We start from the raw sequence: 5713 nt of genomic DNA on the forward strand, positions 1-5713 counted from the left end.
GCAGGCTTAGGGACCCCGGTAACCGTAGTCGTCGAACTCGACAAAGAGTTCAACGTGCAAATTAGCCTCAGCGTCAGTCTGCTGAGTTTCTCGCCGGGTCTTCTCAGCGGGTCGCGATCCTGATCCGGTAGTAGGTTCATTCGCGAAGTAGCTATCCTTCAGCTGTTAGGTCTCCTTTGAAGGCGCTCTGGCATTTGTTAGCAAATCCCACCCCTCCTGGCTGAGCCTTTGCTCGCCCACCTGTCCTGGTGAAACTGGAGAAGCCTCCAGGCCAACAGTAATACCTAAATTATAAAAAAAAACTCGCTCTAACTCCAGGTGATAAATGTTTCTTTGCGTTTTTACTTATTCTTAAAAATCATCTGCGCAAATAAAATTTTCTTTATTTATTAAGTACCTATGCCAACAATACAATATTTTATAACAAATAACTTTTTTAACCTACACAATAACATACTCTTTTTCCTACCTATTTTAGTGACCTCGAGGGGTCATACTGGATCACGAGCTCACGGGGCTCTAACCACGAGACGTTGCTAACCCTAGTTAATATTAGGCTAACATCAGCCCTAGCAAGAGCAACGCTTCGCAGAATCTACCCCCGGATCGGAAACACGACCCACTGAGAAGATCCAGCGAGAAACTCAGTGGGCTGTGTCTGTGGGTTGATTTGCTCGCCGAGCCCTTCGTCGCAAGCGACGGATTCGATTAGAACGGTGACTGGTACTTGTGGTACCTAAAAGCATCGATAGAGCACCGATAGTGAATCGGTAGGATCCGAAATTACGTGTTTTGGGCGACGGCGGCTGAATGGTAGACCTTTCGGTCCGCAGGATCGGGTATGAAAAATGCTCGTTGATCTGCAGTCCATCTATATAGATCTAGATGCGAGGCTAAACAACTATTAGTGGAGATCCCATACAATACAAAATAAATTCAATTAGCTTGTTTTAATTGGAATAATGGCCATCCATATAGGTATAACGGATGCTGCGAAACTTTAAGGATTTTCTATGTTCTTATTAGAGGCTATAAACGTATCTCTTGAGGCTAAGAGACGTGAGTTGAAGATTCATTGTATGCTGTATGTATTGTAGATGTATTGTATTGTGTATTGTAGTTTTTTTTTATAGCCATTGTAGGCAGACGAGCATACGGCCCACCTGATGGTAAGTGGTCACCGTCGCTCACGGACGTCAGCAATGCCAGGGGCAGAGCCATGCCGCTGCCTACCGTTAAAGATGTTGTATAACGACCATTCTACCTTTCACAGTGGAACGCATGGCTTTTATTTTTATTTTTTTATGCTTACATGTGGACAAGCTCACAGCCCGCCTGGCGTTAAGTGGTTACCGGAGCCCATACACATCTACAACGTGAATGCGTCACCCACGTTGAGATATAAGTTCTAAGATCTCAAGTATAGTTACAACGGCTGCCCCACCCCCCAAACCGAAACGCATTACTGCTTCACGGCAGAAAAAGGCAGGACGGTGGTACCTACCCGTGCGGACTCACAAGAGGTCCTACCACCAGTAAAGGCCGCGCAGTAGACATTAACATTTTGGTACTTTTGATGGAGGTTCTCTGACAGCGTATAAGTGCAACAGAAGCAACGCAGCTCTCCACACACGAGCGACGCGCCATTCCTGACTGTTACGTGGACAGGGGCTGTTCGCTGGCCCCAGCGGTTCAACACACCCTCCCCCACGTACGTTAACAATTCACGGCACTGACGCAACATCCTTGTTCAGTCTTGGCTCATCCCTGATGCCACAGTATTGGCACTTACTAAGCTCTGTCATCTGATTGAGACGTTATACTAACTTTTGGGTGTCAGACATTTAATTAAACAGACTATCTTTATTCACACTCTGATTTAATCTGCCAATTTTACATTGATGCGTCTTAATCAACTACTGTCCTCTGACCGTCTGCATTCACTTTCAAAATCCCGGGATTGTTCGTATCTAAGAAATCAAATTCTGGGGAAAGTTGTGCAGCTTGCGCCCAAGACTTGATTATAGAATTGTGATTTGGTATTCTTCTTCCGTTTCACTACCTACTACTGACGTCACTGCTGAGGCCGTCATCCCGCGTCCTGCCTTCAAATGTCAATTGGATCCTCCCGGGATACAAAGATTATACTTGCAAGACTTGATTGAGTAAGCAGGAAAATTGTGGCTCGTGGGTAAAACCGAATGCTCGACATTCCGCTGTCACTTAAACCTCAAGGTTTTTTACAAGTTTGTCCTTATAAGTGCGACTGCTATGAACAATTTGACTTCATTTTGCATATCGGCTTCCGTGATAAGAATATATTAATTAACATATAAAGGAATTAAGTGCGAACTTGGAAAAGCTTCTCAAATTTCAAGTTGAATGCAATTTGTTTTCAGTTAATTAATTTCAAGATTGTCTGTCTATATAATGAGAATTGTTGATCAATATAAAAAAAACAATGTTTACTTTTCATAAGTAATTGGCAAAGCCGACGAATATTATTTCCATATTGTATCCAACGGTTTGGAATACTTTGCAGTTGTGGTCACGGGTGAATCGTGGTCTGTCTTAAACATAAACGAAATAACGTCCCACGTGACGTTACTACTGCACAAATTGATTGCCAGCACCCATTTTGGGACAAAACAGCACTTTACTGTATAGGTTTCATATTAAGTTTTATGTTTCTTTTTGGATAAATGACGAATCCCCAATTGAGTGGGCTTTGAAACACTTAGAGACATGTGTCCATTTATTTATAAATTAAAGCAGGTATTTGTGGTTTTTATTTTGAATTCAGTAACGGTAGGGTACATTAGCCCACACGGGAGCGAACTATCACCGTGTCAATTTCTGCCGCGAAGCTGTCAAGCGCTGCGGTTAGAGGGGTGGGGCAACCCGTATACAATACAATTGAGACTCCGAACTTATCCAAGGTGAGTGGCGTCATTGGGTCACGACACGTCACGTCAGGTGGGTGACTACGGGCTCCAGTAAACACCTTAATAACTTCCAATTTCCTACTTTACCTCCTTAGAGGTAGAAACTCTTCCTTAAGAGGTCCTTACAACCAAAATCACCAACTACCAAAATTTCAAGTCAATAATTCGATCAGTCAAAACAAGCAATTTTTACATAATATACTCTCATACATAGACTTCTCTCTATCTTCTAGCACCCGTTGATACATTGCTCGGCGGATAGCGCAGGAGCTGTAAAATTATTTTTTACTATTTGCTACTTTTGCTATATTAACGTACAATAAACAAATATTAATAGCAGCGAGGGACTTGTCACCTTGTGCTTCCATGGCCGATGATGCGAGTGTAAAAAGAAGAAATTCATTTTTAAAACAAATTTATTTATTTATTTTTTCAATTCAATACAAAGTCAGGATTACTGTTTGCACCAAAACGCCTAACTCGTTAACATAAAAACATTACTAAAACTATTAGCATTAAGTATTAAGTATTGTTATTATGCTTAAAATAACATTATTTTAGACAAAAGTATTCCCCAACTATCGGCAAACACGTTTCATGGTAATGGGTAATACTGGAGGTACGGCGTCTTGAGAGCCCGCGCGAGTGGGTGCTGTTAGTACTGTTACGGGGTGGATCCTGGAGCTCTTTTAAAAAAGGAGACTGTGACTAACACTGAGTTTATTTTATTAAAAAAATAGTACTGTAGAGACCACAAATGTCCCCATAGCAAGCAACTATTAATGTGTATGTGTTAGCGTTAATTATATTGCAGTGATGCTACGTCAGTCTCGGAGTTGTCAGGATCTCGATAGCACGGTACGTTGTAATCCCAATATATTTTACTTTACTTACTTAACTGAACACGTGTCTTATTAATCCTTGCCCGATATCAACCCGACAGACTCAACAGTACAAGTGATGTGTGTTTCCGCTATTTAAGCCATTTCTGTTCTGACCCGTTTTTTTTTTCTTACCTATGCTGATAGCCTTGAGAGGCTATTTCAGCTTCACCCTAACGTTCACGCTCACGGGGCTGAAACCGGAGTGTTGCTAACACTGGCCCTAGCAAGAGCAGTGCTTCGCAGAATCTACCACCGGATCAGAAACGCGGCCCACTGAGAAGATCCGGCGAAAAATTCATGCGCTTTAACCATAAACCGTCTTTATATAGAGACAATGCATTCAGGAATGCCTTAGTCTGCATTATTATTTATATTGCGTTATTAATAAGGGGCATGTGTACTACCGCTCTGCCTATTTCTGCCTTGAAGCAGTAATGCGTTTCAGCTTGGGATAGCCGTTGTACTGTACAAACTGAGACTTCGAACTCATGTCTAAAGATGGGCGATGGTATTAACATAATTGATGTCTATGGGCTCCGGTGATTACTTTAAACCAAATGGTCCGTAAGCTCGTCCATCCATCACAGCAGTAAAATTTTTTTAAAGGACGTAGTTGTTCTAAGCGAGTGTTTGGTTAGTGAAGATTCTTATTTGTGAACGACAGGAACCCAGTGACAGATTCCGGATTTAGGCCCTGTTTATAGCGCCGGCCCTAATCTATACTTATGTATAAATCTACAGTGGTTTTTACGGATGTTTCGTTATAACTACTGAACCGTGCATCCGATTGACTTTAAACTTGGTACACATGTAGAAAATACATGTACTTAATGGATAGGCTAATATTTATTATAATATCATAGATTAGCCGAAACGAACAGACAGACAAACAGACAGATAGACAAAAATTGTAAAAAATGTTATTTTGGTTTATGTGCCTATATATGGCATATTCATATGCATGTAGTAAGAAGCGGTGATTTTAATATTACAAACAGACACTCCAATTTTATTTATATGTATAGATTTAATATGAAATTATATAATTTTTATAAGAATTAATCTGAGAACTCATTTTCAAAGGAGAGTTCATTTTAAAAAAATTTGCCGCCTCTCAAACCATAGGCCTAAGCCCATCACTGTACAAACCGCCCTCTTCTGTATGGTGCTTTATAAAGCTTTAACTACATTTGCCGAACAAACTAGAGTAAGATACATTATTGTATGAATGAAGAGTGTCTAGAGGCTGCAGTGGGCTACACTGACGATGCAATTAGAAAACAAAGTGAAACGTGGCTCGCTTCCAACGCTCGTCGAGTACACTTGTGCGACCAGCTACACTATCTAGAGATGATACGTACTACCTCAATACGTGTTGTGAAATTTTTCTTTACTGTATTTATGAAGCGTAAAAGAAAATGTCGATTTACTGAAATGCATTTTTTACTGGTGCTAAAGAAATCAGAGCGGCAAAATCTATTTATTTTTTCCATAACCTAAACAACCGTTTGAAGCTCGAATATCTATAATAATTCTAAAACGATATGAAATATCTTTCATAACAATTTTATACCTTCAGAAAAAAAAAAAATTTAATCTCAAAAAGATAAATACAATTTTTCAAGTAATCCTCTTTTCAAGTTCGTGAAAAGTACCAAAAAGCCTCCCGCCCCAGTATTCTTTCCCCAAAGGGCAGTATTCTTTCAGTGACATTAACTGTTTTTATCCTTTATATGAGGGTACCAATTTTGAGAAATATACAGAGCGCAACTAAAAGCTAACTAACCAAAAGTCTACGTAATATCTCTCTGTGGTATCCTTTCACTGTGCTCGGAATGTCCCGTTCACCGCTCACCGCTATCCACAGTGGAGCATTATCAGAGG

The sequence above is a fragment of the Bombyx mandarina genome, chromosome 28 (genome assembly GCF_030267445.1).
Source record: "Bombyx mandarina strain Sakado chromosome 28, ASM3026744v2".
NCBI classification, from domain to species: Eukaryota; Metazoa; Arthropoda; class Insecta; order Lepidoptera; family Bombycidae; genus Bombyx; species Bombyx mandarina.